Source organism: Ambystoma mexicanum, chromosome 9 (genome assembly GCF_040938575.1).
Source record: "Ambystoma mexicanum isolate Mex_15411 chromosome 9, UKY_AmexF1_1, whole genome shotgun sequence".
Taxonomy (NCBI): domain Eukaryota; kingdom Metazoa; phylum Chordata; class Amphibia; order Caudata; family Ambystomatidae; genus Ambystoma; species Ambystoma mexicanum.
Window position 1 is genome coordinate 918,491,340 of NC_090931.1, and position 23,773 is coordinate 918,515,112.

The window sequence follows — 23,773 nt, forward strand, 5'->3', positions numbered from 1 at the left end:
AGGCTGTACTGTACCTGTAATGGTCTTTTGGAAACCTCTTGTGCTAGGCAATATGCTGTTCTCTAAAGTGATCGAATGAGCTCACGTCAGCAACGCCCCAGTCTCTATTTTGCTCTTTCCTCTTGCTGATCCAGCGAAAGAGGCATGGCGGCGGCCATGCGCAACTTGGTGTTCACCTCACTCACACTGCACGTCTGCCCATTGTGCCACTAGCTAGGTGCCACATAGAGTTGCAGTAGATCGCCATCTACAAGATGGCGAGTGGTCACGAGTGGTCACGTGATTGAGCTTTAATTGATATCTGGAGGGTTGTGGCCTGTCTTGCAACATGCGCTGCATGTGCCCCAGCCAATTACTAGTGCTGTGTACTCAAATTACCTTTTTTCTTAGCAGTCTACTTTTTTTTTCTACAAAATGCACCTCTTTTTGTCACTGTGCATGTGCTACATTCAACAGGTTCCCGCTGTATTTTTTAAAATAAATATTATTTTGCTTCAATTGAGGTTTAAGCTTAGGCATGGGTCTCTCATAGAGGATGTATTTCTATATAAGGCCCAGTTCTTCTAGTTTCATATATTCCATATTAGCTGTCAGACTTCAAGTGCAAGAAAGCTGTGGCTCCATAAGCTGCATGTGCTGGGTTCCGGCGCCCCAATACTTACGTAGTATACTGTTCGGTTAATCTGCCTACATGTCTACACATGGAGAGTAGTGTCACATAGTTACTTCATCATCTGTCTTTCACAGTATGATTCACGCCAGAAGAGCTTTGCAAGATGCCAGCATGGTTGGCTTCTGTAATACCTCAGGCGCCACCCCGCCTCGCTTTCGCCTGGGAATAGGGGACTGGAAGGTTTTTTGTGTCTGTCAGGAGCAACAGTTTCCCAGAGAACAGGTTTCGGCACAGCATCACTGTGAAGTATGCAGTACAATCGTAGAGAGGTGGGGGGTCGGAGGATAGAGAGCTCAATACTAGAGAAATGCACAGTGCTTAGCGGTGACCAAATGGTCCCAGCTGCATTGTGGGTCTCGTTTTGTTCTTTCAGTCACACACCTTTCACTTTGGTTATGCTATGTCCCATCAATGACAGGCAGGGAGTGGCCCTCAGCCCTTCGGATCAGTCATTTTCCTGCCCACACTACTGCAGTGTACTGCTGTGATATGATACATATGATGTGATATGATGAGACAGGTTATTTAAAACGTGCTTAATTCCCAGGGGTTTCTAAGCGCGGACCCGGGGATCGAACCTGCGTTGTTCCGTGTTGTCTTGCTTCCAGCCAGAGGCTGCTGTGCTTCAATCAGATCCTAAATTAAACAGATTTGATTACTTACTTATTGGCACACTATAGTTAGTTGCACATCTGGCTCAATTGCATTATTGCGTTCACATCCAACCCCCAGAACCATTTGAGCTAATTCTTATTCACAAACATTGGAAGGGATTACTGCAAAAATAGGTGTGATCTTTATTAAATCAGATCTATGTAGTTCAGTCCTGTTCTGTACAATTCTTTTTATATATTAGTGGCTGTTCAATTCCGTTCAATTACCACAGACACAAGCATTTCAGTAGTTTGCATTTCGCTCTGTCACCACCAGGATGCCCTCCGCCTGGAAACATCTAGGCCCTGATTCATGGACTTAATTGCGTGTAACACGGAGTTTTGCGGGACTTTCTGCCCGCAAACCCTCATTCGTCAAACAGGGAATTGCGACGCAAATAATTCCATGAATCAGGGCCCTAAAGTTTACCTCTCTTCCCTACCATGTGCATGTCTCTGTTTCTTCCAGAAGCAGTTTAGCACTCATTCAATACCCAAAATAAAAGAATGCCCAGTCCCACAATGAAACCTGCTGTGCTGCTGCGCTGCTGTGCTGCCGTGCTGCATGCCATGACAGCTAGGCCTATATCATCTCAATGAGCGGAATCAGGGGCGATTCAGGGATGCCCCTGGGATTGCATCCGATCCGTGCTGTAGCACTTGCAGGTTTGGATCGTTATCCATGGCGACGCTGCATGTCCTATGTCCAAGTCTTCACCCGGTATTTTATTCCCGATGAACTACATAGTGTCCATGATGCTTTCAAAAAGCACTGCTCTTGTGCATCGATTCAAAATGTCACCCCAGATGTGCACATTCACTGCAACCGACCCAAGCCCCCCTGAAGTTCCATCTGTGAAAGGGGTGTAGTCAAAGTCCTCAGATATGAAGGAAGCAATGCTTGTACTGTCCAACACACATTTCTTTCTTGAGGGTGTGGGTGACTGGTGGCAATCTGGAGAGAGAACAACACACATTACTATGCTACGCTTGCATTCTCTGTGGGAGGTAGTGACAGAAAGGAGGAAAGGGGAGGGATGAAGACGGAGAAAGAGAGAGAGAAGAAGGATATGAGGAAAGTCGTAGAATGGAGGGAGCAATGGAAGGGAAGGACATGGTGGTATGGTGTGAGAGAGAGAGAGAGAGACATGCCGAGCCGGAAAGCAGTATTCACGGGGAAGGATATCAGGACAGAGTACTAGGAGTAGAGTTAGGGAAAGAGCGGAATGAAGTGAGGGTGAAGCGTGGAGTTTTAATGGGATAGTCATTAGCTTCACTTCCATTTGCAGCCACAACTAGCCCCCTAACCCCTGGTTTATAGCAGCAATACATCTCTGCTAGCTCCAGTTGATGGCATGGCCCAGTCTGATTTTCCCTCCGCACCTGTGATGGTAACACCTGTCTCAGGTATGCAGATCAGAGTGTTGAAATAAATACCAGGTATGCCAGAGGTTATCTGGGAATTCGCCCCACTCTCACCCAACCACCCTTTCCCCAGAATGAACGGAGGACTAAGCCAAGGGCAAGTTAGACCTGTGGTTTATTACAGAAAACCAACAGGGATCATACAAGACAATCAAGATTCTCCAGTACATCTCAATTTTCCAAGGTACGTTTCCCAGTTTTGATGCCATATGTCGTCATAACCTGGGCCCTTCCCCAAAAACTTATCCCCATTACTGATTGGGTGCTGAGAGTAGTAACACCTATAGCTATCCCATGTAGAGGTTATTCTACTGGTCCTCGCATGTCGGGTGGCCAACCTGCCTCGTCCCCAAAGACTATCTATTACATTGTTGCAGAGTTGTAGACTTACTATTGGCCCTTGCCCCTTGCCATCCACCCCTGGATTTCTGTCTCGTGATTGGCTGCATCTGGTCTCCCCAGGCCTAGCACACAGTTTGGTTCTCAGCCCTCTATGTCACCTCTTCAATGTGATGTGAAATGACTATGTGTCTGAATTGTATCGGGTAGTAGACCAACTTTCCCTATGAGAGTGCGCTCCCTGTTGCAAGACTTGTTTAACTTCTCGTCTGGGCGTTAAAACCGTCTCATCTTCCCACTACAGGTGAATGCCCATTGTATAGTTCGGCTGCATCACATGAGTTTGGACCACAACAAAGAGCTATTGGATCTTCATTTATGAGGATTTATTAAATTTTCCTGAAACTGGTCCCTTGTCATCTGGAGCTTGGAATGTGACTGTTTATCTCTGACCTTGGCTGTCAGCTCGGTAGCGCTTCGTGCAGACTGAGGCTGCTCCTCTTGTCTAGTGTTCTGTGGCTTGAGGCCTTCTGTAATTTTCCTTTAGACTTCTCATATGATTTCTACATGCTCGTGCTGTGCTATGTTTTCTATAGATTAGTCGTACGTGGTCCTACCAGGCTCCATATATTCTCCTGTAATCCCATATCGCTAATTGCCATAAGCTTCTGCAAGCTTGCTCAGGATCTCTTGTTGCCCTGCATTTCTATGTTACTGCATTTGGCTAATGAGAAAAATAATAAAAAGCTTTGATAGAATGTATATGTATCCATCCTCCATCTACAGAACTGTGTAAGCATGTTTTTTGTATGCAAGTGTGTGTTTGTGTAAGCTGTGCAGGGCTGAAAGCATTCTTTGTGACTAACGTTGCTATGTCGTGGTCTCACTAATGACATCAGCACAGTGGCTTCTCGGCACCTAATCAATACAGTCCATTATGGTGTTCGGGGCCATGATTTCCATCGGGTTCTCTGGATCTGGAAGGATGTGCACTGGGCAAGATTGAAATGGCTGTCTGAGGGGATACCTCCCTGTATACGGGTCAGCCGGTGATGCTCCTGGGGTTTGTTCGAAAAATGAGTGGCTTCGAGTGTACTTGACTCTTCATACAGTCATGTTTATGGGGGTGAGGAGGGGCATTCCTGGGACCCTCTCTTCAAAAATCACTTACCACTACTCCCATCATGGACCACCTCTTACACCCCATCCTATGCCATCCCTATACTCTCACTGCCCAATAGTGCAAAACGATAATGCCCACCGGGATTCCTTGGCCAGATTCCCCCCTGTGAATCATTACCGTGGAAGATGCAAACTTCAAAACTTAACAAATCAAGTTAATCCCATGATTTGTTTAAAGGTCTGGTCAGAATTTACAAGTATCAGCAGAGGGTGAAAATATTTCCATTTGAAGGGGGGAATTCCAAATCTGGAGTTGCATGAGTTATTTAGATTTATTCTATTTTATGTTATTTACATTTTATTTCTAAAGGTCTCCCTAGCCCCACAGGCAGTGGCGTGCTGTACAGCCAAGCATGTGTTAAACTTTAGAAATGCAACTTACAAGACTGTAATTACAATGATCAATAAACAAGATAAAAGAAATACACATTGACAAATCAAAGGAAACGAGTAGGTTTTTAAAGTTTTGTAAAGCGAAGGAAGAGCGCGTCAGATGGCGGCAGGTGGAGTGTCCTGCTGTAGTACTTGGTACTGAGAAAACAGGCACAGAACAAAATGAAGCATCAAAACTACGGCGAATCGAGCTGGCGAATCTAGCAAGAGGATGCTTTTTGTCCAAGAAGTATTTTGGCACGCTCGGGAAAAGCATTTTGAAGATAATGAAGCAAAGATTTCAAATGTTCCATGGTGTATTGGAAACCTGTGCACAGCCATAAAGAGGAGCGAGCTGGTCAAACTTCTGGGCACCACCGGTGGAGAATGGATTCAAGTGGAGCCGAAGAGGTGTCCTGGAAACCAAATAGCATTCCCCGAGCCAGCCCAGGCCGGACAGTGGACCGACTGTACATTAGAAATGAAATCTGTCTGCAACAGAAAACATTTGCTTTTCTGAAATAAGTGCAACTGAGAGAAACAACTGTTAGCAACATCCTCAATGTTCAATTTCAAGTTACGACTACGGTCCAAAATCAAGTTAGACATTGAAATCATTAACCCACATCTTGCCCATCCTTCAATAGTATAAATGCAGAGACCGTAGATGAGGTTGAGGCTTTGTTGACTGCTTCCTAGGCCCTCTGCCTCTCTCTGGTGGACAGGCTCTTAGGCATCGGCAAGAGCCCGGATCCCCCACACATCTCGTAGTAGTAGCTCTGCAAACCCTCGTTTCCCATGCTCTGGCGTGTTCTGAGGGTAAGCTTACTGTGAATATGCTGGGTGGCACTGCACTGCTTCCACGCTTGCTGCATCTGCGAGAGCCCGGATCCCCCACTCATCTCCTAGTAGTAGCTCTGCAAACCCTTGTTTCCCATGCTCTGGCGTCCTCTTAGGGTAAGCTTACTGTGAATATGCTGGGTGGCACTGCACTGCTTCCACGCTTGCTGCATCTGCGAGAGCCCGGATCCTCCACTCATCTCCTAGTAGTAGCTCTGCAAACCCTTGTTTCCCATGCTCTGGCGTCCTCTTAGGGTAAGCTTACTGTGAATATGCTGGGTGGCACGGAACTGCTTCCACGCTTGCGGCATCTGCGAGAACCTGGATCCCCCACACATCTCCTAGTAGTAGCTCTCCAAACCCTCGTTTCCAATGCTCTGGCGTGTTCTGAGGGTAAGCTTACTGTGAATCTGCTGGGTGGCACTGCACTGCTTCCACGCTTGCGGCATCTGCGAGAGCCCGGATCCCCCACTCATCTCCTAGTAGCAGCTCTGCAAACCCTTGTTTCCCAGGCTCTGGCGTCCTCTTAAGGTAAGCTTACTGTGAATATGCTAGGTGGCACGGAACTGCTTCCACGCTTGCGGCATCTGCGAGAGCCTGGATCGCCCACACATCGCCTAGTAGTAGCTCTGCAAACCCTTGTTTCCCATGCTCTGGCGTGTTCTGAGGGTAAGCTTACTGTGAATCTGCTGGGTGGCACTGCACTGCTTCCACGCTTGCGGCATCTGCGAGAGCCCGGATCCCCCACTCATCTCCTAGTAGCAGCTCTGCAAACCCTTGTTTCCCATGCTCTGGCGTCCTCTTAGGGTAAGCTTACTGTGAATATGCTAGGTGGCACGGAACTGCTTCCACGCTTGCAGCATCTGCGAGAGCCTGGATCGCCCACACATCTCCTAGTAGTAGCTCTGCAAACCCTTGTTTCCCATGCTCTGGCGTGTTCTGAGGGTAAGCTTACTGTGAATATGCTGGGTGGCACGGAACTGCTTCCACGCTTGCGGCATCTGCGAGAGCCCGGATCCCCCACTCATCTCCTAGTAGTAGCTCTGCAAACCCTTGTTTCCCATGCTCTGGCGTCCTCTTAGGGAAAGCTTACTGTGAATATGCTGGGTGGCACGGAACTGCTTCCACGCTTGCGGCATCTGCGAGAGCCCGGATCCCCCACTCATCTCCTAGTAGTAGCTCTCCAAACCCTCGTTTCCAATGCTCTGGCCTGTTCTGAGGGTAAGCTTACTGTGAATCTGCTGGGTGGCACTGCACTGCTTCCACGCTTGCGGCATCTGCGAGAGCCCGGATCCCCCACTCATCTCCTAGTAGCAGCTCTGCAAACCCTTGTTTCCCAGGCTCTGGCGTCCTCTTAGGGAAAGCTTACTGTGAATATGCTGGGTGGCACGGAACTGCTTCCACGCTTGCGGCATCTGCGAGAGCCCGGATCCCCCACTCATCTCCTAGTAGTAGCTCTGCAAACCCTCGTTTCCCATGCTCTGGCGTCCTCTTAGGGTAAGCTTACTGTGAATATGCTGGGTGGCACGGAACTGCTTCCACGCTTGCGGCATCTGCGAGAGCCCGGATCCCCCACACATCTCCTAGTAGTAATTCTGCAAACCCTCGTTTCCCATGCGTGCTCTGAGGGTAAGCTTACTGTGAATCTGCTGGGTGGCACTGCACTGCTTCCACGCTCTGGGCCACCTGCGAGAGTGCGGATCCCTCACACATCTCCTAATAGTAGCTCTGCAAACCCTCGTTTCCATTGCTCTAGCGTGCTCTGAGGGTACGCTTACTGTGAATCTGCTGGATGGCACGGAACTGCTTCCACGCTCTGACACTTTTGCTTGGAGTATCCTCAGGTGTAACTTGTGTTGGGTTATTCTGCTTTACTAGGATGAAGGCCTGACATATCTGAACCAACGCTACAGAGAACACAGCATATTTTGCTTCTTTAAATCTGGAGACATTTTTAGAACCCTCCCAACATCTATTCTTTGTGCAGAGGAAGCAGCCACTGACAAGCAGGCTCAACATGGGCTTGAAAATGCATTTGTTTTTGGGTCCGCCAATATGTCCAATTAAATATTTGCATCAAAATGAACATGTGTGCACTGGTTAGGTTAGAAGGAAGGCAATTAACTATCTTGGCAGGGCTTTACTGAAAATGTTTTTTTCAGTGCTGTAAAACCCCAGAATCTGTTTATGGTCAGTAGAGCCATCGTTCTCAGGAAGAATAATGTATAACACGAGTTATGGGAAAAAATATTAGGAAATAGTTTTCAATTAAAACGTGCAATTCCAAACACATTGATCAGTTTTCTGGGAACAATTCTGTTTGAAAAATGTAAGCATGTATTTTGCATATCGGCATGCACAGTGGGAGCCAAGGAAGGGAGGGAGGGAGGGAGAGAGAGAGAGAGAGAGAGAGAGATTTGCTTCTTCAATTCTTTTGCTTCACAAGGATGAAGTGTTTCAAATGGCAACGTTGTGTATGTGTTGCCTGAGTTATTTGCTTTATTTTACCTTCACTCTGGTCTGGGGTGCAAGCGATGAACTCTGGTTACTAGTCTCTGGATGTATATGGGTGGGCGGTGTTCTGCCGGCAAGTAAATACGCACAGGTGTCCAGGTGGGACACCCTTTTATAGCTTTGAAGGTGTTTGCTGCAGATGCGTCACAGTCTGAATAGGCTGGGATAGCCCTGATTTGGGGAGTCTATTTCTATATCTATTCTTATATATTTAGGTGCTTTACTCCGCACCAGCATGCACTGGGCCTTTGAAGCAGTCATTTACAGAGCAAAGATAGAGGTAAAGGTTAGGGGTAGATTTGGTATCTGACTGAGGTCCCGGTCTGGAGAAGCGCCCTTAATATAAACCCAAATAACCCTACCCAGTTGTTGAGCTCATTGTTGGGTATTTTCTTTATGGAAGTATGCTCCATTGACATTTTCCTACTTTTGTTTGTATTTCTTAGCTTCCAAATACCCATCTAAATTGGTTATCCTGCTGGTTACCGCAAGCCTGTATAAGTGATCTGTGGCGGAATGTAGACCATGTGATGTGCCTGGAGACGTTGAAGTGCTTTGCAAAGAAAGCCTGGTCCAGAGATCATGATTTAGAAGGTCTGGGCAGCAAATCCTTGCCCCTGTATTGCTTAAGGTCTCTCATGATTTAGCCGGATGGAACGATTATTCCCGGAGAGATTGTAGCATTCATTTCCGTCCTGTGATAAATAGGGTAGCGGGAGAAGACTGATATTGCTACTGGCAGGTTATGTGCAAATGAACGTCAGTTTTATCCCACGTACTGTGCAATGGTACATGGATGAAAAGGGGGTGCATTCCCCATTAATGTATGTATGGTGGTCAAGCAAGAGGAAGGAGCTAAGCTATGTGTGATGGGTTCCGTCGATGGGGATTTGCTGACCCTTACTAAAAAAACATAATGTATATACTGTTGATGAAGAAAAGTATCCTGGAGTGATGAATTTTAATTGAAACTGCACCTTATCCTTTTCTATTTTCAGCCATTCATATTACTGTTTTCATGCAGCTAATACTTATTTACACGGCGTGTATAAACAATAAATATATAATGATCCTGATTGGGGGTGACTGGGGGAACCTACCTGAGGGCTTCTGCATTGAGGCCTGCTGATAGGGAGTGTTGGGAGGCCAGCCTTCACACTCCCACTGCTGTGCATAATGTGGGGCTCTGAACCATCTCGCATTCTAGCTTTCTCAGTTTGGCCACTCTCGTGAACACTGTAATTATAATTAAAACAAAAAGTACAGGCAAGGATGAGTTAAGTGAATTTAACGTCAGTTCGTTTTTATTTACTCAGGAAGCATAGTGATAGTTTCAAAGCATAAATGCGTGACACATTAAATTGTTCCTGCTGTTGAAATGGTAGTGTAATAGCAAACATCTGCTAAATGTCCGGTGTTGAAGAGCATTGGCGGGCATGCCGTTCTAGTGCCAGCAGGGCATCTCTGCCCAGATTTGCATACAAACGCTGTTGAGTAACTGGTTGCATTGTGCTCGCTGACGCTGGGAGAATAGGAAACAGTTCTGCGCGGCATCCGGGCTGATTGGCTGCTTCCATATCAGGGACTGCAGGCCTAGGGCGCTGGGATGCTGCTGTCCCTGAAAACTGCACAAAGCGCTCCAATGAAACTGACATGTGTGCTCATGCCAGGATTTCTGTAACAAAGGCCTCGCCATTTCTGCGCCTCATTATTCACTGGTCATGATGGTGAAAACGAATTACTTGGCATGATCTTCCGGGTTTATGGTCATTGCATCAAATTTTTTCCATCAAAAAATATGCATCGAATGCATGTTTTTTACCATTTAAAATCCTCCTGAACAAAAATTAACCCGTTACCCCCCAAAAACATGCATTAGATGCACATTTTTTAGATGGAAACAATTTGATGGAATGGCATTAGATGGAATGGCATTAGATGGAATGGCATTAGATGGAATGACCAGATACCGATCTTCCGCACCTTTACTGGTCTTGCGTTTAGTTGCTAAAGCGGTTAAGGTGTGTGTCCTGTGTCGTCACGGCGTCTGATCTGTAAAGTGGTCTTCCAGGCCGCATAGCAGCTATGCTTCTCACAGGATGGGGTATAGGACCAGACTTCGCTTCCAGTGCTCTGGAGTTCGGATGAGAAACTGTGACGCATCACCGATCACATTTTTGAGATGGGGCGGTGTTGTGAAGATCTCATTCACTCTTGCCTGGAGCTCCAAAAACAATAGTCCTTCATTTTGCCATGGAGTGGGTAGTTTTGCAACTCCCTGGTAAGGCATCCATGTTGGCCAAGTAGTATCGAGCGAGAATCCTATATGTGGTTACGAAAAGGCCTGCAAGGACATCACGCTCCCAGTCAACAGGAAACTCTAGAACCTGTGCATTCTGACGCTTGCAATACAACTGAAACCCAGAAGGCCTTTGTAGGCGTGCACATTATGCTATATATATAGTTTACCATTCAGTGCCAGGGGTTATACATATGACTACATTGTAGGGTGACTGAAATCAGATCTGCTCTGTCTGTATCGCTTCAAAAGTTGAAAAGAGCTTCACTTCTTGATACTAGTAGACCTGTTTCTTCGATTGGTCTCCAGGTTGTTTTCATTAGTGCTGCAAGGTTCTTTTGTTTAAATTAAAAGAGGAACCTTCCAATTAGTGGGAGAGACGAACCCGCTTTTTCCAATATCTGCAAAATCTCAAATGGGGAGATGCCAAGGTCACCAGTAGAGGACTCCTCAAGAAAACCAGCACCTTCCTAAAGACAGCGTTTACATGCACTGAATTCAAAGGCTCCAACGTATGATACTGCAAACAAAACAAGCATTGCTAATGCCAACAGTTTGCGCTTTTTAGTAGGCATGGGAAATAGGTTTGCGAGGTACTGCCGTAGTAGTATTAACTGGCCATCAATGGTAGCAGCTGCAAAATGGTGCAAGTCACTGGCCATATTATAGCTGTGCCTGGCAAATGCCTAATACTGATACACAAGCCAAAACTGTTGACTTTGCCAATGCTTGTTTTTAATGTGACTTTAGTGAAGGACACAGTTACTGCCTATAAATCGAGTGGCTGAAGGCAGACTTGGTTAAGGTAATTGTATCGCACACCGGGAGCGTGTTTACAGCTCCAGTTAAGTAATTATCCCTCATAGGACTACTTTGATAAAGCATGGGCAGGCATTTGAAACATTACGTTTGATGGTAAAGCTTGATAAACGTTTGCTGTAGGAGATCTCAGGTGGATGTGGCATGGCTTGTGGCAGGCAACGGGTATGCATGAGCATATAGTGCAGCAGCAAGCGGGCTTCCTGCCTGGCAGGGGCTCCACCTCCAGCTGCACGGCTTGTGGCAGGCAACGGGTATGCATGAGCGTATAGTGCAGCAGCAAGGGGGCTTCCCACCTGGCCTGTGCTCCACCTCCAGCTGCACGGCTGTTGCCTGGGCACAGGTATGCATTGATAATGATTAAGTTGCCCACTCTGGGACCAGGATTATTGTGTTCTGAGGCCCCCACATGAACAAAACTGCGATTTGGAGGTAATTATTTTACCCGTTGGTGACTCTTTTCTCTTATCCTTCAAAATGCGATCACTTTGAAACCAGATCAACACCATCATTAACATCTGTGTAAATAACTGGGCCATGCTGTTTAATCCTGGCAGTGTGCAGCACTGCTTCACTAAATGAAATGTTATTTTAAGTGGTATTATGTAGCGTAACTTGTGCAATTATGGTGGCGGCACTTGGCCTTTAACACTTTTTCTTATAATGGGTAATTGTGGTGAAAAAACACCACTGCTTGCGCACGTTTTCGAAAGATCTGCAGACGAGACACTAGCATGGATTTCATTCCAAAGCGGAAATGTATTTGACTTTTACTCCTGGGCTAATGGATGAATAAATGAACAGTTCAGTGACTGAACAGATTGATCCCAAGATCACACAAGTTGTCAGTAGTTACCAATAGACTTGATCTCAGTACATCCCACTTCAAAGGCAGCACTATAGGCATTGTAAAACAACCCCCCCCATTCCTTCTCTCCAAGGTACTTACTCACAATAACCAGCTATTGTGAAATGAACAATGCTTGTTAATATAGTAGCATCGACTACTCGCCTATGCTACTGCATCTGTGCAGAAGGAACGCTTGCACTCACCCAATTGCTTCTTTTGCTTCTTGGGGGAGCCATGCAGTAGAACAAATGATGACTAGGGTTGAGGATATGCGAATGCGGTTGTTGCCTTGTATTTCTGGGAGAAAGTTTGCAATTGCAGTTTCTTTGCTGGGGGTTGAAATGATTACCGAAACGCGGAGAACGGCCCTCACGTGTGCTACTTCCTGGCAAAGGATCCGGAAATGAATACTCGGTAACGTGCACCCGGGCACGGGACGCAACCAGACACTTGTCGATAAGCATCGGCTTGTTTGAAAAGACTTCAGAGTGACAATGGCTCTACCAATTACTTAATTAGAAGGACAAGGTGTAATGGGATACTGCAGTGGAGTGGCACATGGAGGCCATGTTGTCATGGCGGCAAATCAAAACGGTTGCCCCTAGAACGCTTTCCAACTCTTCAAAGACATTGTTACGGTGTTGATTGTTTAAGTGAGAGGAACGTGCTGTAGACTGTATTGAAGGTCAGATATGCTAAAAATGTGTTACGGTCAGAGGCGTTGCTAGGGGTGTGCTGAGGGGGCTATAGCCCTGGGTCTTTTAGTTGTAGCCCAGGATAGAAGCTCAGGGGATTCAACCAAACTGCTAGGTAGCCCCGAATCCCAGCAGTCCCGACATTAGCGTAGCCCCGGATCTTTTCAAGACCTAGCAACATCCCTGGTTACGGTGTATTGGTGTTGTGCTTCAATTATTAATGAACATTAGCTAGAACTGTAAACTGAATATACTATTGGACCGTAACCTGGGGATGAGCATATGCCAGGTCACCCAGGTGGCATCGAGGCATTGGCTCATCGCCAGGGTAAGTCCAATATAATTAACTGTTTTAAAGATAACTAGGACTTATTTGGACACCATTGGTTGGTAGATGGTTTCCGTTCTCTTTTATAAGGTTGGGATATTGCAACAGCACGATTAGATGACTCCACCCAAACAACAAATCTCCCAAGGCTGGCATCCATTGTCAGCTGTTGGCATCCATTGTCTTCCTTCGTGAGTGGGAGCCATTGACTGTGAAGTTTGTTGCTTGCCTGTGCATATATACCAATGCGTGTTACGGCCGCAAGTGTGCAGTGGACACGGCCTCCATGCTCTGGACTGTGAGTGCGGACACTCCAGAGGAGACACCATTCACTTGATGGCACACTGATGGCTTAATAACTTCACCTGGCCAAGGATGTGGTGACTTACTTTTGCACTAGATTTGAGCCTCGATCCCACCCGGATGGCGGGAAGCTCCATGGCAACGTACGCAGAGCGCGGCATACTTAGATATGATTGCTACTGATTTCATGTCAGAAATGGTTTGAGAACATTTCACTCATGTGTGATCATTTCATCCGTTGTGCACAGGAACAGCCTTCTATATTTTAAAAGGTTTCGACTGTTGCTTACGGGTTTGGGAAAAGCACTTTTCCCACTCTCTATGGCTGGCAAAAAGCAATGCCAGCTAATGCCATGATATCGAATCAGACGTCCACAAAGAACCTTTAGAGCTGCTGGGTTGGTATATGAAAAAAGAAACACGTATAAACCTCAACCAGATCTTCAGCCACAAACATCCAATGAAACACTTCTAGAGTTGTTAATATTTGTTTATTTTAGATTATTTTCTAGAATTGCCAGGCTGTGAAAGGTAACTGGGTGCTTAACTGATACCATTAGAAAACTAAGCCCAGCTCCAATACCGCAGACCTCACACTTGCCCACAAAGCAGTGATGACGACACAGCGTCATTCACGTTTGGCCCGCCCCATTTTGGCTCTTAACACCTGGCTTAATTGCAGTGCTAATGGTTTGTCCTTGGAAGGTGATGGTCACGTTTTTTAACTGCAAACATGACCATCACGACCCCGGGAACAAAGCATTAGCATTGGAAAGAAGCCAGGCGTCCGAGTGTTAGCAGCTCGACCTGCAGGCTCAAGAGGAGCTGGGGCAGCAGATCTGCCCAGAGAAAGAAAGCAGCACGCGGCAGCGCCGTGCCATGTAGACGGCCACTTCAGTTTGCAGAGTGGCTGTGCTGGAGGCAGGTTGTCTCGACTTGCTGCCTCCTGAGAGTCACACTCCAGGGAACAAAGCAAGTCGGGACGACCTGTGTCGCGCACAGACACTCTGCAAACTGTGGGACAGAGTTCACAATTACGGGACAATCCCGCTAAATACGGGACTGTTAGCCAACCCAGACCTCAGGCATTCTAAGGCTGCCTCACTGCGCCATGCACACCCATTGGATTCCCGTGCCAGAGCACTGCATCCTCCAACCTTGCAGTAAACTGTGTGTTGGAAGTATTGCCATCACTACGTGTTGTCTGCAAGAAGAAGCATTTTCCATTCCATTTCACTTTCCATTCGAAACGTGCTTTCTTGGACTACAACAACCATAATCCTCGGTGCTGCCTGCAGCCCCCCCCCCCTCATTCTGGGATTGGTGTTTGGTGTTTCAAAATAGCTGTGCATGCGCACCGCAAGTGACTGCAAGTGTAGAGGCTGTTTGGCTGTTCGGCCGTGTGGACGTGTGGGTGTGTGAAATAGGAATCTAATGTTCTTTTACCTCCAATGTTACCCTCGACTACGTTAGCCAAATTTACATGCTGTGCACATTAAACAGTACCAAGGTATGAAGAGTCTGTCCATGTTTTTTTGTGTTCATGAAATAACGTTGGTAGCCTAAAGTCAGTTATTTATTTATTTATTTATTTCATTCAACAACACACTGCAAATCGCATATTGTTAAGTTTTAGGTCCTTCAATTTTCTCTATTCACATTTAAAGGATGGCTAATGGGCTAAGAAGTGGCAAATGTTCAAGTATGGCGCAACCAGCTGGCATTGGTAACATGACTGAGACTGAGAAAGGCTCCATACCCACTCTAGACTGTGATGTTGATACTGGTAACATTAATCCGGTTTTACAGGATGCAATATCCAACACAGTAACCAATGAGTCTCCAGGCTCGACCAAAGAAGGCAATTCACTTAATAGCGATTTTGATATTAGAGCATTGGCCAACCTGGATTCTCGCATTAGATTATCCATTGGTTTGTTGACTCCACTCGTTTCAAGAAATCAGGAACTACAAGATAATGCATCTGGAAATGATGCACACTCGCCACCTAACACTACTCTGCCATTATCCGGGGCAAATATTAGTAATGGTGGCGCGGCTTCTTATCCTAATCTTCCATTAAACCCCAATCCTGTCATCTCATACTCCCAGAACAATGGTAGTGTCTCTAGCATGCCTCTTACCCCTAAAGATGAAGAACCCTTTACTTTTCCAGTAATAATAAGAATTCTTGACCTATTAGATAAGGGGCATGACGTCACCCATTTAGAACTGAGAGATATTAAATACACTATGAAAGAGATTGACTCTAAGATAAATAGATGGAGGGCTTTATTCTTGCCCTGGACGGTCTTTATTCAAAGACAATGACACCCTCAGGTGCCAAGACTAAGATTACTCATGAACAATGTACTCCGACAAAAGAATCTCTTTCTGATGACACAGCAAGCCATGGGCCTGAATCCTCAAATGAAATTGTGTTAATACGAGGCGAACCAGTGACTATTAACTCCACCTTATTTCATCTTAGGAACATGCTTAATCCATCCATTCCTGCTTCTCCACTAGAAAAAATGATGAATTCCGCTGATAGTCCTTCAGTCCTACTTAAATGTATTGATGAACAGAAACTCTCCACTTGGTCCACGGAATGTGAATCTGAATATATGGGTTATGCATCCAGAAGATTCCGCAAAAATCAAAAACGCTGTGTTAAACGTGCAGAAAAAAACGTAGATCAGCAAATGAAAAAACAAAAAAAATCACAAAAAAAATAAAAATATTGTGAGTCCTGAAAGTGGCAGCGAAGATGCGATTGACGTGGCACAACTTTCAGTGGAATGCCAATCACATCTGGGAGCAGATCACAAAAATGAAACCAAACTAAAGGAAGTCAAACCAACATCAATTCCTAGCGTCATTCATGATACAATCACAGTCAAAGTACATAAGGAACCTGCAGCTACCGTGCCCCAACAAGATCTAAAACATGATTTAGACAATAAGAGCGAGACTGAAGGGGCTGTACCCAAAACTCAAAAAATACTTTCCAACTATTTTCATAGTGCAGGAAGGAAAAAAACATCGACCAGCTTAATATCCTCATCCAATCTTACTAATAACCAAAATGTAGTACCCAACCAGCCTAATGGTGGAATGGTCAAAAAGGATTCCCAGCTTTATTCGGAAAACTTACAAAGAAATCTAGTGAATGCGCAGGTATTGATTCCCAAAAATGCACCACTAATTCTAAATGGAAGAGGTAAGCTTACCAAATTATCTAATGACATAACTATTGGTAGGACTTCCGTACAGAATGAGTCTGCAATGGGTGATTCTGCCTGCACTGTACATGAAAAACACAAACAACTATCACAGAGTAGCAGACTAACTGTTTCCAACATACAAGAGTCTATGCGCATAGCGTTAACGGCTGGCATTCCCCCAATTGAAATGATCAACCAGCTTCTAACTACACAATCTTTTGGAAATGAACCTAATGCGCACAGTGACTCAACTGCCATTCAATTTGAATCTGCGGGACTAGACGGTGGTTCCTTTAGCAAAAATTCAAATGATCTAAAAAGTATTCTCAATCTCAAAGATCTTACATCTGATCATAAGGACCAGCCCAATGATACCCATATAGGAAGTATCTTGCTTGCAAATGATAACATCGATGATGCCAGACCCCCATGTTCCAATGCGAACAAAAAGAACCACATCAACATGATTAGGCTCGAGGGCAAGCAGGAAATTTTACGTGGTGCACAAATTAGTAGAAAATATCTTTTAGATCTTCTCTATGTAATTCCATTAAGAATGATATCTTCCAGTGATATTGACCACATCGCATTAGCTCCTACCAACAACTTTCGTATGATATGTCACTTGTTCTCTGAACACGTACTCAAGCTCATTTGGTCCTTTAGAAGGGAACTTTCAGAAATGGGATTTTCATTGTTCACCTTTAATGATGAAAAACTAGCATATGAATTTTTATATGCTAACCAGCGCCGCAACTCAAATGAGCAGAAAATGAAGGGTGATCATTCAATCAGTACCAAAAATGATACATTTTGTATATCTCAACTTTTGACAATTAGTCGTACCAACAATGAAATGGCATGGATAGAACCATTGCTAAAAACGATATATACGGCTAATCAAGAACTGTTTACATCATACGTTAAGGTTAAGTCTGTTCTTACTGTCCTGTCGTGGAACTCATGTGGGTATAATAATATTTCTACCTGGCTTTCCACGCTTGCAAAATTACCAACCATTTTTTTGTTCCAAGAAACAATGAAAATGGATCCATTGGTCATTCCTGATTACCATTCATATTGCTCTCCTGCTTCCAAAGGTGCGGGTGGCAGGCCCTTTGGGGGTTTAGCCATCACAATCAATAATGCTTTCGAATGTAGGGCAACCTTGGTATATTGTTCTGTTCATGTCCTAGCTGTAATTTTGTGCCTCGACAAGCGTGAAACAAATGTAATTTTAATAATCAACGTGTATTGCAACCCTCTGAAATATTCTATCTTAGATATCTTTGATGATTTAGATTGCTGTTTTGACCAAGCCTCAATGATATAATCTAAATATGAGACTATTGTAGGTGGGGATTTTAATTTGCATTGTAATGGACAGCCTACAAATGATCCTGTGTGTAGACAGTCCAATTCAAACAGTTGTAAAAGAGGAGCAAGGTTTCGTGAATACTTTGGAAATTGGGGTATTTCCTTTGTCACATTCAGTCAGTCCTCGAATGTACATACCTGGAAAAGAGGCATAAATGGTTCTGTGATTGATTTTTTTTGTGTCTCCGATTTACTGTTATCTAGAATAGACCCGGTCAAAATTGGGGACATTATTTATAGTGATCATGCCCCCATTTTTCTTACATCTTCACTTGATACCGATCAATGGCACTTGAACATCTTTTTACTTCCCATTGAAAACAAAAGGGATAATATTTCCCTAAGATGGAATCCAACCTTATGTAAGAAGTTAGCAGAACGGGTACATGACCATCTTAATAGCCTGTTGAACTGGGATTCTATTAACTCATATTCCATCAATTATGTAAATGCAATAATCAATGATTGTATTGAAGACACCCTCAATCAGTACAGAACTAATATTCCTCTCAATGACTCCACTCACATAGTTTCAACTATAACGTCAAAATGTTGAAAATATATAAATATCGTGAAAATTAGAAAAGGGGAACTTTTCTGCTTTGCATTACATGCTAAAAAAGAAGCGCATCGTTCTTGAATACAAATTTAAATTGAAAGGCGCACATTTGCAGCAATACAATGAACAAAATTGCAAAATGATCAAAGCAATTTGTTGTCGTAATTCACGAGACATTTGGACTGCGTTGAAAAAAGGTAATGTGTTAGATAGATCTGATAAGTGTGAAATAAAAGCAGAAACATGGATATCCTATGTAAAGGAAAATATATGATACCTGCCCATTTTGCAAATATAAGGGATGACATAGTTCCTGTCTCTCTTGTCAACTACTTTGCTTGGTCCTCATATGACATCATGTGGGCCATTAAATAATTGTCTAATTCCCGTGCTCCGGGCCCTGATGGGATACCTAGTTGTGTATACAGATCAGATCCCATTTTTTGGAGTGAGATCCTAAAGATCAAATTTGATAGTATTCTTCAAAAGGGCCTCATTCCGAATTCCTGGGTCATGTCTATTCTTATCCCTCTTTACAAAAAGGGTGATTCCAGTTTACCTGAGAATTACCGTCCCATATCTCTGACTGATGCAGCAGCAAAGGTTTTCTCTATTTTAATTATCCATGACTTAGAAAAATATTTATCCACTCACAAAATGTATTCAAAATGTCAGGTTGGATTTAGGCGCCAGATGGGCACAACTTTAAATGCCATAATCATGGCCCATTTGATTGCTGGTATTAAAAGAAAAGAACTTGGCAATGTTTACATTGCCTCTATTGAATGTCTTCCGCATTTGACTCAGTTGTGCGACAGGTTTTATGGAACAAAATGTGGAAGTTTGGAATCCCAGAACTCTTTATACATTGGATCACCAAATTCCATACAAATACATCTTGTAGAATTCGCTTAACCCGGGGAGGTTCTCTAACCGAGTCTGTTCCCCTTCATCTTGGTCTGAAGCAAGGATGTAACTTTGCATCCATGCTCTTTAATTTGTATCTTGCAGACATAGACGACCTTTGGGAATCTGTCATCACATATCCAGCAAGGCTCTGTTCTCTTCAACTACACTGGTTAGCCTTTGCTGATGACCTGATTTTTTTTTATTTAACTCCATCTGGCCTCCAAGCCAAATTGGACATATTCTCAATGTTCGCCTATAATCATAGTCTTATTCCCAATCCAAGTAAGACCTATGTTATGATTTTCCAATCTTGCAAAAAGCTTAATAAATTTAGATGGCGTATTGGTGATACCCCTATACATGAATTAAAAGAGACCAACTACTTGGGATATCCTCTGAGTAATGTGACTACTTATAACTCATGGGTATACTATCTCAGGCAAAAATCCAGACCCTTACTGAGTCAAATGAAGTTCATTTTTTCTACTCTCTGTAAATTTTCAATTATTCCACTCCTTGATTTCCTGACATTGAAAGTGGAACCAGTTCTTTTATATGCATTGGACATTTGTCCCAGTAGCATGTTGAAAGAATTGGATCTATTACAGGGTAGCATGATAAAAAAAGCTCTGCGCCTGTCCTTATCCATTCCTAACTGCATTATTAGACACGAGATGGGTCTTATCGCCTTATCTACCAGGTTCACATTGCACGCTCTGTCAAACTACTCTAAAATTTTGAATTGCCCTGATAATTCAATTTATCAAGATTTCTTGGATTTCAAAAAGGGCTGCTCTTCTAGATCTATTAACAGCTACTATGTGACTATGGAGAATACTCTAATAAATTTGAGTGTTAATAGTGAAGATCTGTATAGGCGTCCAAATTATGTGAAACAAAAGTTATTTCAGTATGATTGGTGTAATACCATTGATCAAATTGCCACTCTGTGTACATATAAGGAAAATGCGCAATTTCCCCCTAAAAGAGATGGTTGCAGTGATTATCTCAGGATGTTTCCATGTAACATAACGAGAAGATACTACATGCGTTTTAGGTTAAATCAATATCATACTCTTGAAAGAACAAAGTATTGGGTGACAGGTAAAAACAAGCTGGGCATTTCGAATTGTCGGTTTCCTGAATGTACAGAACGGAACGAAACATTAAAACATCTTATCTTAGAATGTCCCTTTTTAGGGATCAAAGGACAAAGTCCTTTTTAAGATTTATCAATGTGAACTATGAAGATTGCATAATTTCACTCTGGAACAGACTTATGAAAGGCAATGAGAAGGCTTTCATTTTTGCTTTGGTTGATTTTCTGAAGGTCATTGATAAAGAGATTTTGTTACTTCATTGTTAAATTGTTTTTAACTTGAGTTTAATTTTATCTGGCATTTTTTTATATATATTGTAATGAGTTGATAAATTGTTAAATAGATGTTATTGTGTAATTTTGTAAAGGTTCTTTGAACTATTTACAAATAAATAAATAAATAAATAAACTGTGTGTCACATGAATTGTCATGTATGTGTCTGTTTGCGTGGTGGTGTTTGATCACATGGGAGTCCAATACCACCACAAAACCCCACAAATACACACAAACACACACGTGGGTTGCTCTGTCTATTTATTTATTTGTTGGGTATTTATAATGCGCTTATGCACTAGGTGTTTCAACACGCAATGCTGAATAATGCAGGGATCCTCCTTCCTGACGTTTTTACGCTGTTAAATCATGGATGAGATTTTTTGTGTGCATAATTCAAGAGCAGAAAGTATGGCTTGCGAGGTTAGGGAATAGATTCACATGTATCTAATGACCCGGGGTAGTTGATCAACGCAGCCAGTGGACACTTTTGGAATCACCCAAAACCGTGACTGCCACTAAGGTTTCTTCTTGCTTTTGCATTCTTAGGTGCACAAACATGGCCTCTTAGAGTCAATCATAGATTATAGGCGTTTTGCATCAGTGGATCCAGGACGGACATTGACTACTGGGTGTTGAGAAGATCTTCACTCATCAGATCTTCAGTCCACATGCTTACCCATAACATAATGTATCTGTAGCGCACATATGTAGGTACTTCAAATTTGGCAAGTAGCCAGAAACACGAAGATGGGAGTAAGCTTCGACTACTGCTGAATTTGGTGCAGTTCCCTTCAGTATTTTCTTGTATGTATTTTTGTATTTTCTGAAGGGCAGGGTGTCATTAGGACCAGACATCCCTTTCGAGGAGGAAATAACAGAGCAGTGGCAGCCCTGGGTTAAGCTGTCTCTGTGTACGAGCATTGTTTGATTAGATGTGGTATAACCAGTGGTGACCAGGTAGGAGTGGGAGCATAACCAGGGACAGGGGCTGGAGGACATAACACTATTTGTAACATTGAGAGCCTGGAGGCAGTATTTGCATATTTACAAATTACATAGATCAGTCATGAGGCCAGAATGCAGTAGAGGTGGGTTGGATGGTTAATCTGAAAAGCATGGGGGGCGTTGGGGGGCTCCTTTCATTTCTGGAAGGTGGAGTTTGAGCTGCATTTTGAAGTATTTCACTGAAAAGATGCCTTTGATATCCAGAGGGAGAGTATTCCAGTCAAACGGGGCAAGAAGGGAACAGGAGCGAAATCGGGAGGGTGTAGGTGCGGTAGCGGAGACTGAAAGGTTGTGAAGAGAAGAGGAGCCGAGACTTTGGGGGGAAAGGACAGTTAGATGCATTCAGCAAAGTAGTGAGAGGCGCAAGACCCTGCTTGGGTTTATAGACAAGCAGCAGGAATTTCAAGAGAGTGATTTTTCTTGCGGAGTCATCGAGTGTGGTTGACAGTAGCCTGGAGGGATGGGGGGTGGGTCTTGGTAGGGTGAAAATGGTGCGTGGCCCACATGTGGAGTCTTTGTTGAGGGATCAAGCTAGTAGAGGAGTAGACCATGAAGTATGCTCATGAAGTAGTCCAGTTTGCTGAGCAGAAGTGTGGAGGAAAGGGTTTAGTTGTGTGGTGCATGGGGTGTGGCAGATTTTTCTAGTGTTGAGGAGGATGAGTCTGGCTGACATGGCAGTGGCCACGATGACCTCGAAGAGTGTCAGATCACTGTCAAGAAGAACCCCAAGATTGCGATAAGGTTCAGGGTGCAGAGTTCACGGGGTGAATGAGATGAGAGGGGGATTAACATGGCAAGCAGAAAGAAAGCTAGCGTAAGTCTTTGGAGAGTTGTTCTTGAGGCATCAAAGGCCTATCCAGTGGCAGATGGAGTTAGACAGTTATGTGTTCGGAGACTACAGGAGTTGAGTAGGGGAAAGAAAAGAAGATCAGAATTTTGTCTGCAAATAGTTGACAATTAAATCCAAAGGAGTTTGCGTATGGGGAAGGTGTATAGGGTAAAGAGGAGTGGGCCTAGGACAGATCCTTGAGGAATGCTCACGTGGAGGGGTGTCAAGGAGGATGTGCTGGAGTCCCATGAGATGAAGGAATGGAGAGACAGATAGGAGGACACCCAAGCACGCATGGCGCCCTCGAATCCAACAAGGGAAAGAGTTTGACGGAGGGAGAGATTGTCCATAGTGTCAAAGACAGCAGAAGGTTCTAGAAGAATGAGACAAAAGATTGGTGGGCAGTGGTAAGAAAATTGTCGGCATGGATGGTGGCAATCTTGGTGGAGTGTTTGGATGAAAATCAAGATTGGATGGGGTCAGCAAGTGAAAGGACCTCACCATTGCGATCTGCTGAACCAAAACAGGGTTTCCACCCCTCCATAACTGTGAACATTTGCTATAAGGGGCAAACATTCTGGAAGTGGGGTGTTACTGTCCTACATTGCCCAGGCCTGCGTCTGGATTACATTTAATTAAACAATTCTAAGACATTTATTCAAACTTGTTGCCTAGGAACTAGCAAATACCGTTCCAGTGTTGAACGCGTTGTCTTTTCCAAATGCAGAGATATAGTTACTTTGAGCAGCACCGAGTTGCTGCGACCGCATGGGTCTCACTGGCGTTTGAGTTAACATTGTTGCATTTATTTTGAGGTTGCACAAGAAACCCTAATAATGCTGTTTTCTATACTCTTCACAGACAGGATTATTTGTCGCGCTTAAAATGATTTCTCCATATGGTCAAGAAGTGGCACGGGTGCGGAGTCTGATGGTCATTGTTGGTTCTAAAACAAATCCTTCCAGGTGTTTGATATTAAATAATCCAAAATGGTGAACTGTGTCTTAAAGTTTCATAAAGTGTTATGGCTAAAGATTGTTTTGTGAATTAGCTGGGTTCCTTTTAGGCAACGGCTGCTCTAATGGATTCCGTTGTATGTGTCACATTAAGGATTCGCTGGTCTCCACCAGATAAGACTGAAATTGAAATATGCTAGACTATGATTAAGGCATGACTTTGAAGACCCAACATCGAATAGG

The 23,773-nt window shown here is 44.0% G+C and overlaps 1 protein-coding gene across 7 annotated transcripts in view; it reads left to right on the plus strand.

The window, feature by feature from the left end:
- Positions 1-23,773, plus strand: part of ZNF385B (zinc finger protein 385B) — a 1,357,263-nt gene that overhangs the window by 855,538 nt on the left and 477,952 nt on the right. The window lies entirely within an intron of this gene.